The sequence below is a fragment of the Bubalus kerabau genome, chromosome 1, assembly GCF_029407905.1.
Source record: "Bubalus kerabau isolate K-KA32 ecotype Philippines breed swamp buffalo chromosome 1, PCC_UOA_SB_1v2, whole genome shotgun sequence".
Lineage (NCBI taxonomy): Eukaryota > Metazoa > Chordata > Mammalia > Artiodactyla > Bovidae > Bubalus > Bubalus kerabau.
The window spans coordinates 225,142,278-225,165,839 of record NC_073624.1 but is presented as its reverse complement, the minus strand read 5'-3'; the positions used below and the strand labels follow the sequence as shown (position 1 = coordinate 225,165,839).

The 23,562-nt window shown below is 37.3% G+C and overlaps 2 long non-coding RNA genes across 2 annotated transcripts in view; one reads left to right on the top strand and one right to left on the bottom strand.

The window, feature by feature from the left end:
* LOC129634785 (uncharacterized) overlaps positions 1-4,758 on the top strand; it is a 138,262-nt gene extending 133,504 nt beyond the window's left edge. Inside the window, exon 6 of the long non-coding RNA XR_008705897.1 lies at positions 4,386-4,758. This is a non-coding gene — a long non-coding RNA (uncharacterized LOC129634785). The remainder of the gene's footprint in view (positions 1-4,385) is intronic.
* The window catches only part of LOC129634789 (uncharacterized), a 179,869-nt gene that overhangs the window by 18,659 nt on the left and 137,648 nt on the right, over positions 1-23,562 (bottom strand). The window lies entirely within an intron of this gene.

Sequence of the window (23,562 nt, the reverse complement as noted above, 5' to 3'; positions counted from 1 at the left end):
AAGATAAAAGACAAATTCTGGCTTGGGTGTGAAGCAGTGGGAAACTTTTTGCACTGTTAGGGGAATTGTAAATTGGTACAGACACCATGGAAAATAGTATGAAGTTTCCACAAAAAATTAACAATAGAACTGTTATATAATCCAGCAATTCTACACTTGGAATATAACCACAGGAAACAAAAGTGCTAACTTCAAAATATATCTACCTATTCATGTTCATAGCAGCATTACTTACAATAGCAAAGACATGGAAACAACCTGTCTCCACTGCCAGAAATGGTTGAAGAAATGGTGATGTATGTATATATGTGTGTGTGTGTTTATTTATGTGTGTGTGTGTTTACACACACAATGGATTATTATTCAACTCTAAAAATGAGGAAATCATACTATTTGTGTGATGGAGGAAACTTGAAGGCATCACATTAAGTGAAATAAGTCAGATGGAGAAAGGCAAATAATGTATCATCTAACCTATATGCCCAATCTAAGAATAAAAGACCAATCCATACTCATAGAAAAAGAAATCAGACTTTTGGTTACCAGAGGTGGATGGTGGTGAAAGTGGACCCCAGATAGAGATGGTCAAAAGGTACAAACTTCTATTTACAAGTTAAATAAGTACTAAGGATGTGATGTACAACATGATGACTATAGTTAACACTGATATATAATATAGAGGAAAATTTTAATGGAGTAAATCTTATTATTTCTCATCACAAGGAGACTTTTTTCCTTTCTTTTTATTATATCTATATAAAAATACGGATGTTAGCTAAATCTATTATGGTAATCATTTCACAATATATGTATATCAAACAATTATGCTATACACCTCAAAATTGTCAATTATTTCTTTTTTTAATATTCCCTGAACTCTATTATTTCTTTACAAGTATTTATTCCCAAACTTCTCATAGGAAAACATTAGTTATGGGGTTTTTGTTTTTTGTTTTGGGGCTATTACATTATACAATTTAGAATCAATCTCTGTTGGTTGTAATCAAATGTAAACAAGTTGACCTTTAAACTTTTCTTGGCATCTTGAAATTGAAAATGGACTGCGTCTACATGGACCTCAAGGAAAAGTCATAAGAAACTAAATTCTGGGACGACCCAGAGGGATGGAATGGGGAGGGAGGAGGGAGGAGGGTTCAGGATGGGGAACACATGTAAACCTGTGGCGGATTCATTTTGATATTTGGCAAATCTAATACAGTTATGTAAAGTTTAAAAATAAAATAAAATTTAAAAAAAAAAAAAAAAAAATAACCAAAAAAAAAAAAAAAAAAAAAGAAACTAAATTCTGAAATCATTAGAGCTTAGTATTCTGCATATGTATGTTCAAAGAACGTGTCCATGATGTACCAGAAAACACGCTGGGGCTCCTTTCAGTTTCTCTACGGTGCAGTGCACTAGTGTTCAGTCCAGTCTGCAGTCCAGTGCACACCTGGGCACATCTGGACACTTCTGCACACAGCTAGAGCACAGCTGGATACATCTGGAACACAGCTGAAGTACAGCTGGAGTACATTTGGTGTGTGGCCCTGAAACACAGCTGGAGCACATTTGGTGTGCAGTCCAAATGCACAGCTGGAGCACAGCCAGAACATCTGGAACACATCTGGCATACAGTCCAAGTGCACATCTGGACACATTTGGGGCAAATCTTGGTACAGCTGGACACACCTGATGTGCAGAGCAAGGGCACATGCCAGTGGACAGTGCAGTATACAGTCCAGGGTACCATCCAGTGTACATACTGCATACAGCCCATGTGCAGTCCAGGGTAGCATCCACTGTACATCCCATGTACAGTCCAGGGTACTGTCCAGTGTACATTCCATGTACAATCCCATTTACAGTTCAGTGTATGGTCCAGTATACATTCCAGTATACATCCAGTGAACAGTCCAGCATATACCAGTTTACATCTAGTATACAATCCAGTGTAGGTTCAGTGTTTCTGTGTCTGTCTTCTCCACATCCATAAAATCCTATGAATGGCTCTTAGTGATTTTTATAGGAGATGGCAAAGAACAAATAGTCAATAGGCTCAAAGAAGGAAGGATAAAAAGAAAAAAATTTAAGTGAACTGAAAACTGGATTGCTTGGCACTGAACTCAGGTCAGTGGTATGCCAGAGCTCTCTTGTTCCAGCCCACAGGAGCAGTATTCAGAATGTCAGGAATTTCTTCCCTGATCCTTAAGTCCTTATATTTGGCAAAACTAATACAATTTTGTAAAGTTTAAAAATTAAAAAAAAAAAAAGAAACACTTGGCATGCTTCACCAAAAAAAAAAAAATAATAATAAATAAATAAATAAATTAGTGGGACTAGTTACATCAGGGAAATCAGCAAACACTACAAATCAGGGCTTTTGTTTATCAGAGAGTCTGTGTTCTAGTGGAACACAACTGACATCCATGATTACGATACAATTAGTCCAAACTCATGTCCATCCAACATGTGAGGTCAGAGACAAGTAGAATCAGAATACAGAATTCCTTTGAAGCTAGTGAGGACCCTTAATCTAATTCAGAAGAGTCAAGAAAGGCTTCCCAGAGGTAAGAAATACAGAGGCTATCCAGGTGAAGAAGCAGTGTGTTTGGTGGAGGAGCAGGTATAGCAGGAAGCATTTGCTCTGAAAAGAAAGGGAAATCGGAAGTAAGAGCCAGCAAGGTACCTTTGAGAAACTGCATGCAATTCAGTAACAGCCGGGATTAGAGGCAGAGAGCCTCATCTAGTGGTGGAGTAGCCAATGGAGGGTTAGACAGGGTCAGCTCGTGACAGGCTCCAGAACCATTCCTGTTTTCCATACTACCTAATGCAAAAAGTGGGAAGTGTGCTGTTATTTGTGCTTCTGCTGGAAGAACTCTTTTTGACAGCCCATAAAGCCATGATGGATGTCAAAAATAACATTGCTCAGCTTTTGCCACCTTGCTATATACTTCCCACATGTGCTTAAGGGAAAACTCGAACCACCAAAGTCATTAATAAGCTTATATTTTAAGTATACTTGAAAGATTCTGAGAAGAGCTGGTCATCCTTATTTTTCTGTCTAAGACAGATTTTTGGAGAAACATTTTAGTGTTTGCATGACCTTTAATCAGATATACTGCACATGTTTTTAAGATCCCAGTAAATTACTGCCTTCCTATAAGTACTAGGGGACTTAATGGTACCATTAAGAAATGCATAAATATCATCTTTTAATTTTTTTCTTCGTGTAGGTTTTATTCCTGTCAGCGAAGTGTTTTTTTTTTTTTTTTTCAGTTTTGCCTATGGAAATTAAGCAGGATTTTATTAGCAATTAAATTTTTCAAAGTTATCTTTCTTCTGGGTCTAATGTAATTCCTAGAGCCCTTCTCATGCTGTAAAAGGACTGGGTTCTTCCAAATGTCTTCTTCTTAATCATCACTAGCTCATTAGCAACATTTCTCTCCCCACTTCCTTTTTCCTCTACCTCTGAAGAAAAGTGATACTGATCTAAAAATCAGGATTCATTTCCACATAACCGAACATTCTTTACTAGATGTCATATCCAAATTTAAAGTATGAAGATTGCATTCCTGTATTAGCCAGGACTCCTTCTGGTTTCAAGTGACAGACCTCAACTCAGTCCGGTTTGAGCAAAAATAAATAAATAAATAAAGAACATTTATTGTGCCCCTGCAATGGAAGAGTCCAGAGTATATCTGGACTTCAGACCTGGTTGGGTTCAGGGACTCAAGTTATATCACAGCTTCTCTCCCCATCTCTTTGGTTTGCTTTGCTCTGCATTTCCTTCAGTTTTAGCAAGTTCTTAACCATGTGGTGACTATTTGTGGCCTGGAGGCAATATTCCTACCAGTTAGGAACTGGAAATAAGTAGATAGTAGTGGTTTCATGAAAAACTAAGGTTTTGTTACTGAAATAAACAGGGATGGATGATAGGCAAAAAAATGATAGATTTCCCTATACAATTACTTTAATTAGTAGTTTTAAGATTTATGAAATCCAAAATACAGTAAAAATCCTCATCTTATTTTACAGACATGGTAAGGCCTCATATCTTAGTAATTTTTATTTTTGAGGTTCCAGAATTTCAAATTCTGTGATTTATAAACTTTGAAACTCATGTGGGGAATTCTACAGTTTTCACAAGGAAATTTTCTCTATACAGCAAGGTTATTAAATAAAAAAAAATCCCTTTGTTTCCCTTTCTTCAGACACATTGCTAACATTTTCATAAGGATGATACAGTTCTGACATGAGGAAGACAAAATCTAATAAACCCTTAACTTTTCAGCCCTAATCTCATTTTCTTAGCAGCTTTTTCTGTACCCTTTTTCTGTACATAAAAGGAATCCGTTATCCTTTGCTTTACTGACGTCCACATTTAGTGCAAGAGCATTTTCCAGTAGGTGCATCTAGAACTCTGCAAGACATCTATCAAGACCTAGGGCTCTGCTTACAGTGGGATCCATACCAGTTCCTGTAACCTCTCATGGAGCAACATGAAGACTTTTTGCCACCCTCCCTAACTGAAAGAGACTGAACGCATCTAATAAAGTGTTGACATTTCTGCAGATTACATGGTATGAAGGGCAAATCAGATTCCTTTTATCAAAAACAATATAACATCCTCATTATATTCTTTGACTTTGTTGGATTCCTATCTGTATTGTATAGATCAACATGATGGGTAAATTGAGATCTTCACTTACAGGAAGCAAATAGCTTCCCCTCTTTTTTCCCCTAAATTTAGGATGACTTTGAATCCTTTGCATTGGCCCATTGCACACATTAAAATTTCCCTCAGTCCCTGCTTCTTTGCAGGAGCCCTTGAACACTGGCCTTACTTCTTCATCCAACTTGCTTTTGAAGATGTGATTTGAGTTTTCTGACTGAACGCCTTTGGTCCTGTTCTTTTTAGGTTAAAATGAAAATAGCTAATTAGCAGCTCTCTTCTTCAGGATCTTAGGGTTTTCCACACAGGTTATAGAGAGGATTCAGAATTATTATTATTTTTTAGGTAATTATCCAAGTTGATTAGAGAAGACTTAAAAAATTTTAAAAATCTCTCCTTATTTATTACCAATGAGTGTTCAGATGCCATCTGGACTGTTGGGAGAGAGATGAAAGTGATTCGGTGCTATGATTAGGTCCCATGATTGGCCACCAGCACTGATAATCACATCATTAATAACACATGGACAGAGGAAATTACCTGCAGCAAGAGGAGAGAATGCACGGTGAGAATGTTTTCCACCCTGACCTTTAGAACACAACTTCTCAAGCAGAGAGTGAGGAAAGGTGGAGGCACAAAGACCTCAGTAACATGCCACAGGGTGTTAAAGGATCCCTAGCTCCCAGGGTGGTTCCTCAGGGGCCCAACAAATACATCACACCTGACCATCAGGCAGAGAATAGGAAGAGCTACCATCTGCTCTGAGTTCACTAGATCTGAGGGTTTGTGTAATGTACAGCATCAATTTGTTCTTTAATCTCTCAACAACCGTATCAGGGATTGCCACTGCCTCCATTTCATATATGACAATCTGAGTCCAATAGACATTAAGCAACTTAATGAAGTTCACACAGGTGGTAAATGGCAGACTAGAAGTGTGAATCCATATCTACTTTATGTCAAACCCTGTTCTTATCTATTAGATATGAACTGTAAGATGCTTTTGGTAGATGCAACCATAAGAAGAGCAGATAATACGTTTCATGGTGTTTTGGTCCAAGTATATGCCCTTCACTGGGGACACTACAAGCTTTCTGAAGGAGCCCCAGATGAGAAAGGACATAATAATGCATCTAAAAAGCCTGGTATTTCTAGTACAACTTCCCGTATAAATGTCATCAGTATATCTCCCAGAGATAGTATGAGTTGCCCAAATAACACATCTATAAGAATGCTAAATTCAAACCACTAAATGGATGTGAAGTCAGAGGAATGCAGTCAGGGGACTGTCAGTAGGTGAATGAAATGGAGATTCAGAAATGTCTATGTAGGCAAATGTGATGGTCAGAAAATTCTGTCACATGGATGATGATTCATTTCCCAAGAGGAGTTTGATGTGAGAATCCATTCAGCTCCTCTTCTTGACTGAGATCTTTCCAGGCTGAAGGATCCTCTTATTGTGTCTGATGCCTGATGCCCAACTTATAATCACGAAGACCAAGATAAGCAACGGGTCTCCTTACTACTAGTCTAGTGCTCTGTCCACATCTCTGGGAACAAAATCCCCATTTCAGTCATTATCATGATTTCACAGAAAAATCTAGAATTAGCTTAGTTAGTAAGACAGAGTTAAATTCTTCTTCTTAGAATACAACTAGGACACAATTTTTCTTTTGAAATATAACTGGCAAAGTAGTTTCCTGACTTCACAAGAGTCAAAAAGGATTGAAGAATCATTACCCAACTTTGATCCTCCCACAACTCTTCTCAGAAGAAAACTCAAGAAAATCCCCCTTCCCTCCTCATTTCCTATTAGGCAGGCAGACGTTATTAGCTGAAATAGGTAACTCCTTCATAACTGCACCCTGCCATTTCTCCTGCCACATTTCTATAGCCAACTCTACATTCAGATCTATTTTGGCAGATGTGAGTTCTGTATTTCTCTTGCCCCTGGCTACCTTTGAATTACCACAGCTCCGTAGCACTGCAGGTCTATCACCTCAAGGTTTGACAAATAATACTGTATAACTACTGCTGATATCAACTTTAAATGGAAATTAGATTCTTTCCCTATTTTTTATGTTCCACTTTAATTTGGGCAAACTACAGTTCTAGACATCATGTTCACTGCAATCATCTATCTTTTAGGGAGCAATAGTGGTCCTGCTTGCTTAAGTACCTTGCATTTTTCATGTCAGTCTTTCTTTCTTTTTTTTAGTAGCATACCTGTGCCACGGGGAAGGGCATAATGTGCTCTCATGAATCTGACTGCTCATTCAAGCAATAGGAAATGGGAGAGTCATTTACCCTACTGATAAAACGTGCTGCAGTGGTCTAGGGGACTTTATCTCCTGGATTCTATTACCAGAGTAATATGCATCTTCAGGAGAAATGCCCTGGAGCCTGGATAGATCTCTGGAAGACTGAACTTTAAACCTTATAGTATCTTTAAAAATGTAAGGGGGTGGCAGTATCTATGGGAACACCAAAAAAGTAACTAGAAAACCACCAGTAAACTCTTTGAAATAAAGCACTCAAATAAGCTGTTTGAATAAACCAAATTCTCAAGCTCATCAGAATAGTAGATGTAACAGGTTTATCTTTACTTGACAAAACACTTTGTTCCCTTATTGAGGGAACAGAGGTCATTTGGGTCAACCTACTTCTTGCAGAACTTATAGACAAGAATTCTGATGAGTTTAGTGGTCATTCTCAGATTGTCTCTACCAGCTATATCTTGCCCTTCTTTTCTCTGCCGTTTGTCCCAGGAAGGCTGGCCTATTTGCATTGTATGACCCAGGCTCTTGCCCTCTGAGCTCTGGTTTATTTGGACCGATGGGGGACACTAATAGGAGATTGGAGAGTCAGAGGAGAGAGAGGGTGGAGCATTTATTCCTTGCTTGTCTGCCTTCTGCTTTGTTGCAATGCTGGCAGTGACTACGCTTCCCTGCAGCCTTGCATCTACCAGCCAGCCACTTCTCTCCATGGCACCAACTCTTCTGGGTCTAGTAACACCTTCTCCCCTACTTCTCCTTCAAACCTAGGGGTGATAATGGATTCCCAATATTGGCATTCTCCGGCTATCTTATATCTCTAATTGCTTACTTCAGTCCTGTCTATACTTGCATAATTGTCCAATCATGAAATTATTTTTAATTAAAACTTTTTGCATCTATTTCCTGAAATGATTCAGCTTGAGTTTTCTTGAGAAAAACCTTCTCTTTCTCAACAAGTTGGCTCTTATCTTGGCGTGATTACTTAAAAAGCTAAAAATGCTTTTTGCTAATGGTATCTTAAATATATTTTGAGCAAATAAAAGCACACACAAATTATATAATAGTCATGAGGTGAATAATCACAAATGATTCCATTTATACTCACCCTTTATCTACCTAAACTCTTTAAATATTTGAGTTTTCTAACCTGCTACTTTGCTTCTCTGGCTTTGAAAAGTTTCAGGAAAGATTCAGGTGAGGCATTTAAAAAGTTGAATTTCCCTTTAGGAAGCTTGTGCTATAGGTCAGTTGGTTATTCAAAGGAGCTCTTCCCTTGGTGCCTGGCAAACATGATGCAACTATCCTCTGCCAGCCTCCCTTCTCAGAAACTCTTTCTAAGTCCTAGGCAATTAGACAACTAGAGGCTGATTCTGGACTTCCCAGGTGGTTCAATGGTAAAGAATCTGCCTGCCAATGCAGGAGACTGGGATTAGATCCCTGGGTCAGGAATATCCCCTGGAGAAGGGAATGGCAAACCATTCCAGTGTTCTTGCCTGGAGAATCCTATTGACAACGGAGCATGCTGGGCTACAATCCATAGGGTTGCAAAAGAGGCAGACGCAACTGAGCACAGCACACTGTTTCTAAAGCTCACTCACTCTTCAGGTTTAAAAATAAAATAAAATTAAAAAAAAAAAACAACCTAAGATTAAAAAAAAAAAAAGAGCAGACTCTATACATTAAAATACACTCCTTTAAAATTTTTTTCCTGGGTTAGTGACAAGTTTTCAACCCATTAAAACAGAGTAGGGTCGGGGCAGAGGGGAGACCTTAAACTGTAATGAGTGTGCCTTTAGAAAACTGACTCAGAAGAAGCAGAATTACTTTGCTGACAAAGGTCCATATAGTCAAAGCTATGGTTTTTCCAGAAGTCACATATGGATGTGAGAGTTGGAGTATAAAGTAAGCTGAGTGCCGAAGAACTGATGCTTTTGAACTGCGGTGCTGGAGAAGACTCTTGAGAATCACTTGGACTGCAAGGAGATCAAACTGGTCAGTCCTAAAGGAAATCAGTCCTGAATGTTCATCGGAAGGACTGATGTTGAAGCTCCAATACTTTGGCCACCTGATGTGAAGAACTAACATTGGAAAAGACCCTGATGCTGGGAAAGATTTAAGGCAAGAGGAGAAGGGGATGACAGAGTATGAGATGGTTGGATGGCATCACCAACTCAATGGACATGAGTTTGAGCAGGCTCAGAAGTTGGTGAATGACAGGTAAGCCTGGCATGCTGCAGTTCATGGGGTCGCAAAGAGTTGGACAGGACTGAGTGACTAAACAGAACTGAACTGAACTTGCTGTTTATATATTTTACCTTGTTTTAGGTGAATGAAGCTAACCAGTTTACTGTTTCCATTTTCTGATTCTGCTGTTTTTCTTTTTTTTTTTAATTTTTTTAAATTTTATTTTATTTTTACACTTTACAATATTGTATTAGTTTTGCCAAATATCAAAATGAATCCGCCACAGGTATACATGTGTTCCCCATCCTGAACCCTCCTCCCTCCTCCCTCCCCATACCCTCCCTTTGGGTCGTCCCAGTGCACCAGCCCCAAGCATCCAGTATCGTGCATCGAACCTGGACTGGCGACTCATTTCATACATGATATTATACATGTTTCAATGCCATTCTCCTAAATCTCCCCACCCTATCCCTCTCCCACAGAGTCCATAAGACTGATCTATACATCAGTGTCTCTTTTGCTGTCTCGTACACAGGGTTATTGTTACCATCTTTCTAAATTCCATATATATGCGTTAGTATTCTGTATTGGTGTTTTTCTTTCTGGCTTACTTCACTCTGTATAATAGGTTCCAGTTTCATCCACCTCATTAGAACTGATTCAAATGTATTCTTTTTAATGGCTGAGTAATACTCCATTGTGTATATGTACCACCGCTTTCTTATCCATTCACCTGCTGATGGGCATCTAGGTTGCTTCCATGTCCTGGCTATTATAAACAGTGCTGCGATGAACATTGGGGTACACGTGTCTCTTTTGATTCTGGTTTCCTCAGTGTGTATGCCCAGCAGTGGGATTGCTGGATTATAAGGCAGTTCTATTTCCAGTTTTTTAAGGAATCTCCACACTGTTCTCCATAGTGGCTGTACTAGTTTGCATTCCCACCAACAGTGTAAGAGGGTTCCCTTTTCTCCACACCCTCTCCAGCATTTATTACTTGTAGACTTTTGGATCGCAGCCATTCTGACTGGTGTGAAATGGTACCTCATAGTGGTTTTGATTTGCATTTCTCTGATAATGAGTGATGTTGAGCATCTTTTCATGTGTTTGTTAGCCATCTGTATGTCTTCTTTGGAGAAATGTCTATTTAGTTCTTTGGCCCATTTTTTGATTGGGTCATTTATTTTTCTGGAGTTGAGCTGTAGGAGTTGCTTGTATATTCTCGAGATTAGTTGTTTGTCAGTTGCTTCATTTGCTATTATCTTCTCCCATTCTGAAGGCTGTCTTTTCACCTTGCTAATAGTTTCCTTTGACGTGCAGAAGCTTTTAAGGTTAATTAGGTCCCATTTGTTTATTTTTGCTTTTATTTCCAATATTCTGGTAGGTGGGTCATAGAGGATCCTGCTGTGATGTATGTCGGAGAGTGTTTTGCCTATGTTCTCCTCTAGGAGTTGTATAGTTTCTGGTCTTACATTTAGATCTTTAATCCATTTTGAGTTTATTTTTGTGTATGGTGTTAGAAAGTGTTCTAGTTTCATTCTTTTACAAGTGGTTGACCAGTTTTCCCAGCACCACTTGTTAAAGAGATTGTCTTTAATCCATTGTATATTCTTGCCTCCTTTGTCAAAGATAAGTTGTCCATATGTGTGTGGATTTATCTCTGGGCTTTCTATTTTGTTCCATTGATCTATATTTCTGTCTTTGTGCCAGTACCATACTGTCTTGATAACTGTGGCTTTGTAATAGAGCCTGAAGTCAGGTAGGTTGATTCTTCCAGTTCCATTCTTCTTTCTCAAGATATCTTTGGCTATTCGAGGTTTTTTGTATTTCCATACAAATTGTGAAATTATTTGTTCTAGCTCTGTGAAGAATACTGTTGGTAGCTTGATAGGGATTGCATTGAATCTATAAATTGCTTTGGGTAGTATACTCATTTTCACTATATTGATTCTTCCAATCCATGAACATGGTATATTTCTCCATCTATTCGTGTCCTCTTTGATTTCTTTCACCAGTGTTTTATAGTTTTCTATATATAGGTCTTTAGTTTCTTTAGGTAGATATATTCCTAAGTATTTTATTCTTTCCGTTGCAATGGTGAATGGAATTGTTTCCTTAATTTCTCTTTCTGTTTTCTCATTATTAGTGTATAGGAATACAAGGGATTTCTGTGTGTTGATTTTATATCCTGCAACTTTACTATAGTCATTGATTAGTTCTAGTAATTTTCTGGTGGAGTCTTTAGGGTTTTCTATGTAGAGGATCATGTCATCTGCAAATAGTGAGAGTTTTAATTCTTCTTTTCCAATTTGAATTCCTTTTATTTCTTTTTCTGCTCTGATTGCTGTGGCCAAAACTTCCAAAACTATGTTGAATGGTAATGGTGAAAGTGGGCACCCTTGTCTTGTTCCTGACTTTAGAGGAAATGCTTTCAATTTTTCACCATTGAGGATAATGTTTGCTGTGGGTTTGTCATATATAGCTTTTATTATGTTGAGGTATGTTCCTTCTATTCCTGCTTTCTGGAGAGTTTTTATCATAAATGGATGTTGAATTTTGTCAAAGGCTTTCTCTGCATCTATTGAGATAATCATATGGTTTTTATTTTTCAATTTGTTAATGTGGTGTATTACATTGATTGATTTGTGGATATTGAAGAATCCTTGCATCACTGGGATAAAGCCTACTTGGTCATGGTGTATGATCTTTTTAATGTGTTGTTGGATTCTGATTGCTAGAATTTTGTAAAGGATTTTTGCATCTATGTTCATCAGTGATATTGGCCTGTAGTTTTCTTTTTTTGTGGGATCTTTGTCAGGTTTTAGTATTAGAGTGATGGTGGCCTCATAGAATGAGTTTGGAAGTTTACCTTCCTCTGCAATTTTCTGGAAGAGTTTGAGCAGGATAGGTGTTAGCTCCTCTCTAAATTTTTGGTAGAATTCAGCTGTGAAGCCGTCTGGACCTGGGCTTTTGTTTGCTGGAAGATTTTTGATTACAGTTTCAATTTCCGTGCTTGTGATGGGTCTGTTAAGATTTTCTATTTTTTCCTGGTCGAGTTTTGGAAAGTTGTACTTTTCTAAGAATTTGTCCATTTCTAATGAGAAAAATGTTTGCTTGCTTTAATTAAATACTTGGAAACTATACTAATTCCTCTTCTAATTTTAGCTTTTCCACATCAGTTTCATATATTTTTAGATATTGCCCACCAAGAACTTGCTAATGGTAATTAAAAAAATGCTTCAAACATTGATGGTGTCTAGATTCTCTAGTTGTAAATGTACAAAAAAGGTATTTCTTACCTCTGTTTTTCAATTAGTGTCCCCTTCAAGTGAACTTCAGTCAAAATATACTAAGCATTTATTTGGAGTCAAGCTGGTCATGATGAGGAATATAACTATTAAAAAAGACATCGTTCCTTACCCTAAATGGGTTCAATTGCCAGCCCATGGAGATGTACTATAATTTGGCATATTCCATGGGAAATCTTGGAAAATTCAATGTTTGTGGTTGCAACTATTCCCAAGCACTGGAAATCCACAAACCAGGGTAATTTGTGACTTTGCTTATGCATAGATTGAACTGCTAAGCCTTTGGGTTTCAGCTAAGAAGAGGGTAAGATCACTGATCTAGTGGGTGAGCAATGCTGACATCTCAGTATCTATAATGCATCTCATCATGCCCTTAATGTGCACAACTCACATTAAGTAATAAAAATTTTACATCTGAAAAGAAATTCAACTGTAGTGTTTGTAACCATGAGAGGAGAAAGTAAGCAGTCTAAGAAAATGCTGGTCTTTACAGAGTGTAGGAATACTGGATAATTTAAGAAGTAACATGTCATATGGGTGTGAATGTATGACAGGAAAGTGACACAAATTTTATATAAGTGCTTTTTAAATTTTTTTATCCATGACCTATGATAAAAATAACTTTTCTTCACAATATAATAAACACACACAATGAACCAGAATTTCAATAACACAATACTTTCTTTTACTGTAGGTCTTATATTCTTATGCTTTCCTAATCTTTTCTTTTCCTATTTCTTTTTTAAAAAGGCTGATTGTGACCCACTAAACTGACTTTATGAACCACTAATGGTTTGTGATCCAGTCTGAAAATCACTCCTGTTAACAATATAAATGAATAAAGAGTAAGTCAGTCAGTTGATGAAGTTCTTTCCATCGGTTATCTAGCCAGAATTTATTTTAATAGTATCATAAATTACTTTAATCATGTGTTTATAGATTCATTAAGGGTCTTATGGGGTCACTTAAATTTTTCATTTATTCTTCATTGTACTTTATGGAAGGAATTATGTAATAGAGAGTGTGTGTGTGTGTGTGTGTGTGCATGCTCACGCCCGCATGTGTGCACGCTCAGTTGGGTCCAACGCTTTGCAACCCCATGGCCTGTAGCCCTCCAGGCTCCTCTGTTCATGGGATTCTCCAGGCAAGAATATTGGAGTGGGGTGCCATTTCCTACTTCAGGGGATCTTCCCAACCCAGGGATTGAACCAGCATCTGTTGCATCTCCTGCATTGGCAGGTGGATTCTTTACTGCTAGTGCCACCTGGGAAGCCATATAATAGAGTAATACCTTGAATATAGGGGGTTGCAGAGCTCTCAGGATAAAGTCAAATATGTGGTTTACTTAGTTGCTCAGTTGTGTCTGACTCTCAGTGATCCCATAAACTATAGCCCACCAGGCTCCTCTGTCCATGGGGATTCTCCAGGCAAGAATACTGGAGTGGGTTGCCATGCCCTCCTACAGGGCATCTTCCCAACCCAGGAATCAAACCCAGGTCTCCTGCATTGCAGGTGGATTTTTTTTACTGTCCGAACCACTAGGAAGCCCAGTAAGTTCAATAAACAAAGTGGTTGAGGAGTATGAATAAGGGAAGAATTATGGTTGAGCAACTGATCTAAGAAAGTAACATATGATATGACTGTAAAAGATGAGTAGTTTGTCAGATAGAGACTGGGAAAAGACAGTTCAGTTTAGAAGGGCGTGATCTATTTGGGAGATGAGTGAGAAGTTGATTGTGTCTAAGAGGTAGGCAAGAAGATATAGTGAGGACTCAATACGTGAGATTGAAATGCACTGAGTAGCAAGATCAGGGCCTAGTTCCTTCATTTACATGATGGAAGTTTGAAGTTCCCTGTCACTGAACAAGTGAACAACTTTCAAAGACATGGATTATTTTATTCCAACTGGACACAACAGGATCTTGGAGTTTCTTTAAGATTTGGGGTGGAATTCAGGAAGAGAAAAAGAATAAAATTTATAAGATTATTTATGTCTTATACTGTAAACTCCTTAAGCAAGTAGAGACCTCGGTCTGATTCATTCGTATTTTCTAGCAACTAAATAGATATTTTTCCAAAAAAGACACACAGATGGTCAAAGGGCTTGTGAAAAGATGCTCAACATAGCTAATTATTAGAGAAATCCAAAACAAAACTGCAATGAAGCATCACCTCACATCGGTCAGAATGGCCATTATCAAAAAATCTACAAACAAATGTTGGAGTGAGTATGGAGAAAAAGGAACTCTCCTACACTGTTGGTGGGAATGTAAATTGGTGAAGCCACTATGGAGAAAGTATGGAGTTTCCTTTAAAAAACTAAAAGTAGAGCTACCATATGATTCACCAATCCCACTTCTGGACATACATACAGAGAAAACCATAATTCAAAAAGATACGTGCACCCCATTGCAACACTATTTACAATAGAAAAGGCAACCTAAGTGTCCATTGACAAACAAATAGATAAAGTTGTGGTATATTTATGCAATGGCACATTAAAAAATCACAAAAAGAATAAAAAAGTCATAAAAAAGAATAAAATGATGCCATTTTCAGCAACATGGATGGACCTAGAGATTATCATACTAAGTGAAGTTAGACAAAGACAAAATCACATTATACCATTTATATGTAGAATCTAAAAAAATTATACAAAAAACCAAAATGAATTGTATAAAAAACAGAAATAGACCCACAGACAGAAAACAAACCTATGATTACCAAAGGTCATGGAGGAGGGATAAGTTAGAACGTTGGGATTAACATGTACACCTACTGTATATAAAATAGATAACCAACAATGCTTTACTGTGTAGCACAGGGAACTATACTCAATATTTTGCAATAAACTATAAGGGAAAATAACCTGAAAAAAATGTATGCATGTATAACTGAATCACATTGCTGTACACTTGAAACTAACAATATCGTAAATCAACTATATTTCAATAAAATAAGTAAATAAATTAAACAGGACCTGGAGCATAGTAACTAATCAGTATATTTTCTAAATGAATAAATCACTGAGTGAATGAATAAGGGAGTGGACAGTTTTCCTTGATTGGTGATAATCACCTGAATGCTACTTGTCCAAGGTCCCTTGTCCTCTAATATAGAGTTTGCATTTATTCTAATTCTAGTAACATTCTAAATTCAGTGCTCTCTTTCCATCCTCTTTCTGGCTGTTATATTCTAAGTTCCATAGGCATCCTTTATAATAGTCTATATTTGTTGATTCTGTTCTCTATTTAGAATCTCTTTTTGATACACTATCTTTTATGTGTCTTAGTCAGGAATCTGGTTCTCCAAATGAAATCTTATCCATGAAACTTTTCTTGGAATATTTTATCTCTCAGTGCTCTTGATTCTATTCTCATTTAATTATTACATTAAAATAACTTAATAATTAATATTTTCATACACACATATATTTTAAACTTCAGAATATTTGAGAAATGAAGAAGGTCTCCAAAATGAGCAATTTCTATAATCTTAATATGAAAGGAAAGTTTGTTAACATTTTGTTCCTTGTAGTTACTAATATTTTAATATATCTACATTAATGAATTAATAATATAGCATATATGTGAATACAAGTTGAGATTAGGAGATGTGTAACATTTTATACATCACTTTTCACTCAATTAAATGTGAATTTTTCCTCATTGTCTTAGTTATTTCTCAAAAATCTCACTCTAATATTTATAGAGTATCCCATTATTCTATTACATTTTAGCACATATTTAAGTTCTTCATATGCTTTGTTGGACACTGTGTTGTTTCCAATTTTTTACTTCTCAGTCAACTTTGTGATATTTTTCTAGTCAAAGCTTTATATTTGTACTTACAATTTCCTTTTACATAAAGAAAGAGAAGAGAAACTGCTTGGAAAAGGAGTATAAGCATTTTAAATAGCATTGCTGAATATGAAAAATGGAAAATTGTCCCAATTTCTATCCCGGGAGGTTATTGTAATTTATACTCTCCCTAGAAGAGTATAAATGGCTTGCCTTTACATACTTCTCAACCTTATTCTTAATATGTTTTAGAGCTTAGTAATTTGAGAGCAAAGAAAATGACATCGGTACTGAGTGAATTTGGTTTTATTTTTCAAGAGGTGGCTTCTAACATTATTGTATATTGTTTATTTTCCACTTTTTTCTTTTTTTCAAATGGCTATACATGCCCTTTATTCATTTTTCAACTCAGATGTTAATCTTTTTTTTAAAAAAAAAGCCACTCGTTTTTAAGAATTCTCTGATTTTCTATAGCACTTGTCCATTCCTCACATTATGTGGGACATATCTATATGTACATATATACTCATACACACACCAACTTGCTTATAGAGTTTTTGGCAAAGAGGTCCTGTCCTTTCTGAAATCTCTTTCTTTGAAGAGCAGTGTAGATAAATGACAAGGACATACCTGTGGAATCCACTAGAGCTAAGATTAAGTAACAGCTTTTCACTGGGGCACATGCTTCAGTCTCCTTAAACCTAAGTTTCTTTCTTCTTAAAAAAAAAAAAAAAAAAAAAAAAGTTCACGCTCAGCTGCTCAGTCGTTTCTGAATCTTTGTGACCCGATGGAGGAGCCCACCAGGCTCCTCCGTCTGTGGAATTTTCCAGGCAAGAATACTGGAGTGCTTAGCCATTTCGTACTCCAGGGCAATAAGGGGCAAATAATCTCTTCTTCAGAGTGTAGTGACAATTAGATGACTTATGTAAAGCCCTAACAGTGACTGGCAGGTGGTAGAAAGTCATAAATAAGGTGGTGCTATAAATTGTGGTGGTGCATATAAAGAAGTGGTGCTAGAGAAGACTCCTGAGAAAGTCCCTTGGATAGCAAGGAGATCAAACCAGTCAATCTTAAGGGATATCAACCCTGAATATTCACTGGAAGGACTCATGCTGAAGCTGAAGCTCCAGTATTTTGGTCATCTGATGCAAACAGATGACTCATTGGAAAAGTCCCTGACGCTGAGAAAGTCGAGGGCAGAAGAAGAGGGTGTCAGAGGACAAGATGGCTGGACACATCACCAACGCAATGAACATGAACTTGGGCAAACTCCAGGAGATGGTGAGGGCCAGGGAGGCCTGGTGTGCTGCAGTCCATGGGGTCGCAAAAAGTCAGACAACACCGAGTGACTCAACAACAGCAGCAAGTACAATTAATTCTGAGTTGTCATGCCTAGGCTGTAATTAGGCATATTACAATTACATTTTCTGTTTTAATGAACTAAATAACTAGAAGAAATTTCTTTTTCACATGTGGGAACTTTCTCACATGAAGTTAATAATATCTTCATCAGTAGATTCTTGAAGAGCTTTTCCAAAATAGGGTTGTGGAGTGACCTGGTCCAAGCAATTCAGTTTGGAATTCTGCTTCAAGGATTGAGGTAGTCAGAAATGTTTGTGGTACTGCTCTCTGATGAAATATGCCATTAAACTTCGACTTTCACCAAATAGTGAAAGAAATAGTGCTTAGAAATACTGTAGTTGGCTCTCTTCCCACCAACTCTATCTTTTTTTGTAGCACTAAAGATATAGAGACCTCTGAAGAATGCTTTCAGGGAAAGCTAAATGATTTCTTACAGTTGCAAGGAAAGTTTTCTCCTTTGATTGATCATGGCTTTGGAGGACCATGAAATCAAGCATTTTGCTTTCATTTATGCCCTTATTTATTTTACTGGCCACACACAACCAAAAGATCTTATGAAATCAGCCTTGACTCGTTTCCCAATTCCTCTTTGCATTAGTGGGAATCACTCCCATTCAGCTGATATTCTTTCTCTTAAGTTTTCTGCCTTCTAGGTCAGTTTTACCTCATCTGGCCAGCAGCTACTCTGAATCCATAATGTCACTTTAATACATCCTTATTGATCTAGAGATAGCTGAAGTTTGCATGTCCACTAGTCCCCAGATCATTTCCCCATCAATAGGGATCTCCATCTTTATCTTCTACCCACCTCCTTCATGTGCCAAGATAAAATGGAAAGTAAATTACCCTTGCTGAACTATTTCTGTCCCTTCAATTTTCTGACTACTTTCTTGAGACAGACAGCTTTCTATTTTCTTTAACATTTTTCTTTCTTGGGTAGGGAATTGAAAAGACATTCTGTCATCTGAGATATTGCTGTCCATTTTCTTTCCTTTCTTTTCATCTATATTTTATTTGTGTTAGCTTTTTCAGACTTTAGTCAGTCTTTTCACATGCCGTTCTTTCCTTGTAATTTTATATCAGTTTTATCAATGTATAATTTACATACCACCAAAAGTGTTTCTTTCTTAGTATTTTTGAGAGGAAGTAAGAAGCAGGAATAAAAGCAAAATATCTTTTTGGTCACATAACTTTTATTCCCATCTTTTATTTGCTCCTTAGTCAAAAATTAAACCTATATTTAATATTTTACTTGTTTTTTAATAATGATTTTTACATTATTTCTTGTCAACTCTTGTCTTCTTTCACATTAGGTTGATAATTTCTCTGGTCCGTGGTTTGTCTTTCTTTCTGGTAAACACTTATTTGTCTGTTTTTTATTATTTATCTAAACCTCAGGAGTTTAGAATTTTAAAGTACTCATAACCTGTATAAACTTCTAAAATTTTTTCTTTGAGATATTTGGTATGCTATTGCTCCTACCTTATATACTGACAGAATGTCTAAAATAGAGAGCATAGTACAACAGAAGGCCAGAACAAGGTTATATCACAGCACAATAAAATATGTACTAATTAAAATAGGTACTAAGAATTGTTAGTATAGGAAGAAAAAGGATGGCTACTGGAAAATACTGATTTTATAGGATATTAACAAAGAGGTCCATCGAGCCAAAACAGAAATGATGTCGTTTTGGATGTATCTGGTGGTGAAACTAAAGTCCAGTACTGTAAAGAACAATATTGCATAGGAACCTGGAATGTTAGGTCCATGAATCAAGGTAAATTGAAAGTGGTCAAGCAGGAGATGGCAAGAGTGAGCACCAACATTTCTCCTGAAATGAACTCAGTGAACTTTAGTTCTCAGCGAGCTAAAATGGATGAGAATGGCCAAGTTTAATTCAGATGACCATTATATCTACTGCTGTGGGCAAGAATCCCTTAAAAGAAATGGACTAGCTCATGGGCTTCCCTGGTAGCTGAGCTGGTAAAGAATCCACCTGCAGTAAAGGAGACCCTGGTTCAATTCTTGGGTCAGAAAGATCTGCTGGAGAAAGGATAGGCTATCCATTCCAGTATTCTTGGGCTTACCTTGAGGCTCATCTGGTTAAGAAGTCTCCTGCAATGCAGGAGACCTGGGTTCAATCCCTGGGTTGGGAAGATCCCATAAAAAAAGGAAAGGCTACCCACTTCAATATTCTGGCCTGGAGAATTCCATGGACTGTACAGTCCATGGGGTCACAAAGAAACAGAAACAACTGAGTGACTTTCATTTACTTCATTCACTCATAGTCAACAAAAGAGTCCAAGATGCAGAACTTGCATGCAATCTTGAAAATGACAGAATGGTCTCAGTTCATTTCCAAGGCAAACCATTCCATATCACAGTAATCCAAGTCTATGCCCCAACAGCTAATGCCAAAGAAGCTGAAGTTCAATGGTACTATGAAGACCTACAAGACCTTCTAGAACTAACACCAAAAAAAGATGTCCTTTTCATCATAGGGACTGGAATGCAAAAGTAGGAAGTCAAGAGATACCCAGAGAAACAGGCAAGTTTGGCCTTGGAGTACAACAAGAAGGGGGCAAAGGCTAATAGAGTTTTGCCAAGAGAATGCACTGGTCATAGCAAACACCATGTTCCAACAATGCAAGAGATGACTCTGCACATGGATATCACCTGATGGTCAATACCAAAATCAGATTGATTATATTCTTTGCAGCCGAAGATGGAAAAGCTCTATAAAGTCAGCAAAAGCAAGACCAGGAGCTGACAGTGGCTCAGATCATGAACTCCTTATCACAAAATTCAGACTTAAATTAAAGAAAGTAGGATAAATCACTAGGTCATTCTGGTATGAGCTAAATCAAATCCCTTACGATTATACAGTGGAAGTGACAAACAGATTCAAGAGACTAGATCTGATAGACAAGAGTGCATGAAGAACTATGGATGGAGGTTCATAACATTGTATAGGAGGCGATGACCAAAACCATCCCCAAGAAAAAGAAATGCAAAGGCAAAATGGTTGCCCGAGGAGGCCTTTCAAATAGCTGAGAAAAGAGAAGCTAAAGGCAAAGGAGAAAAGGAAAGATATACACATCTGAATGCAGAGTTCCAAAGAAAAGCAAGGAGAGATAAGAAAACCTTAAGTGAACAATGCAGAGAAATAGAGGAAAACAATAGAATGGGAAAATTTAGAGATCTCTTCAGGTGAATTAGAGATACCAAGGGAACACTTCATACAAAGATGGGCACAATAAAGGAGAGAAATGGTATGGACCTAACAAAGACAGAAGATATTAAGAAATGGCAGGAATAACACAAGAACTGTACAAAAAAGTCTTAATGCCCCAGATTTAGCCACAATTGTGTTGTTACTAACCTAGAGCCAAACATCCTGGAGTGCGAAGTCAAGTGGGCCTTAGGAAGCATTGCTATGAATAAAGTTGGTGGAAGTGATGGAATTCCAACTGAACTGTTTCAAATTCTGAAAGATAATGCTATTAAAGTGCTGCACTCAATATGCAACAAATTGGGAAAACTCAGCAGTAGAAACAGGGCTATAAAAAGTCAATTTTGCATGATACAGGGTGCTCAGGGCTGGTGCACTGGGATGACCCAGAGGGATGGGAAGGGGGGTTCAGGATGGGGAACACATGTACACCCGTGACGGATTCATTTCAATGTATGGCAAAATCAATAAAGTATTGTAAAGTAATTAGCCTCCAAAAATAAATAAATAAATAAATAAAAAAGACTAAAAAAAAAAAAAAAAAGGCATTTTTAATTCCAATCCCAAAGAAGGCCAGTGCCAAAGAATGTTCAAACTACTGTACAATTGTATTCATTTCACATGCTAGCAAGGTAATCCTCAAAATCCTACAAGCTAGGCTTCAAGAGTATGTGAACTGAGAACTTCCAGATGTACAAACTGGATTTAGAAAAGGCAGAGGAACCAGAGATCAAATTGCCAACATCCATTGGATCATAGAAAAAGCAAGAGAATTCTAGAAAAATATCTACTTCTGCTTCACTGACTATGCTAAAGCCTTTGTGTGGATGGCAACAAATTGTGGAAAATTCTTAAAGTGATGGGAATATCAGACTACCTTACTTGCCTCCAGAGACATCGGTATGCAGGTCAAGAAGCAACAGTTAGAACCAGACATGGAACAACAAACTAGTTCCAAATTGGGAAAGGAGTACATCAAGGTTGTGCCTTGTCACCCAGCTTATTTAACTTATATGCAGAGTATATCACATGAAATGATAGTCTGAATGAATTACAAGCTGGAGTCAAGATTGCTGGGAGAAATATCAATAACCTCAGATATGCATATGACACCACCTTTATGGCAGAAAACAGAGAGGAACTAAAGAGTGTCTTGATGAAGATGAAAGAGGAGACTGAAAAAGCCGACTTAAAATTCAACATTCAAAAGCTAAGATCAGGGCATCTAGTCCTATCACTTCATGGCAATTAGATGGGAAAAAATAGAGATAGTGACAGACTTTATTTTCTTGGGCTCAAAAATCACTGTGAATGGTGACTGCAGACATGAAATTAAAAGACAGTTGCTCCTTGGAAAAAAGCTATGACAAACCTAGCCAGCGTATTAGAAAGCAGAGATATCACTTTGCTGACAAAGGTCCATATAGTCAAAGCTATGGTTTTTTCCAGTAGTTATGTACACATGTGAGAGTTGGACCATAAAGAAGGCTAAACGCTGGAGAATAGATACTTTCAAAGTGTGGTGCTAGAGAAGACTCTTAGAGTCCCCTAGACAGCAAGGTGATCAAACCAGTCCATCCTAAAGAAAATCAATCCTGAATATTCATTGGAAGGACTGATGCTGAAGCTGAAGCTCCACTACTTTGGCCACTGATGTGAAGAGCCAACTCACTGGAAAAGACCCTGATGCTGGGGAAGATTGAGAGCACTAGAAGAGGGGAGCAATAGAGAATGAGATGGTTGGATGGCATTGCCGACTCAATGGACAAGAATTTGAGCAAACTCTGGGAGATAACGAAGGACAGGGAAGCCTGACGTGCTGCAGTCATGGGGTCGCAAACAGCTGGACATGACTGAGTGACTGAACAACAGCAACAAACAAACAAATAGTTTTAGGCCTGCTAAATTTGTGATACTATATGTTTGTCAATCAGCTCACAGGAGGAAAGTGGAAAATATGCACTGGGATTCCCTATTACATTTTTTCCAGAAACTATGTATGGAGTACCTCCTAGGACTGAGTCTGCTTCTAAGAGGTAGAATAGTTAATGAGGACTTACCAGTTCTGCCTTAATTTACAGAGCTTATATTCTAGATTCATGCTGTCTAATAAAATAGCCACTACTCAGACATAGATATTAAAATTAAAAAATTAAAAACTGAGTTCCTCAGTTGCATTATCCACACTTTAAATGCTCAGTAACCACATGTGTCTAGTGGCTATCATATCGGACAGGATGGATTTATAACATTTTAAGATCACAGAACACTAAAGTAGAAGGGATAGTCATTCAGATAGTGTTTTTTATTTTTATTTTTTAAAGCTTAATAATAAGTCATATAAAATGAAAAGCAAATATAAATATTATTCTAGGCATCTATGTAATCTCTACCAGAATAAAGCATATTTTGCTAGTTGCCACATTTGTCTCAACTGATTCTTTTTTTTTTTTTTAAATATAAAGCATTATGAAAAATCCATGGTCCTTCCCTTTTCCTCTCCCTCTCCTCCTAAAGATAACTATTATCCTCAAGTTGATGTGAATCACTCATAAGCATGTTTTTGAACTTTTACTGCATGGGAATACATTGATATACAATACAAACTCTTATTTTATGCTTCACAATTTTTTACATACGTGTCAGCTCTTTGCAACATGCTTTTCTTGTTTGTTGTTTCCATTTAACATTTTCTTATGATATTTAACCAGTGATGTATATCATT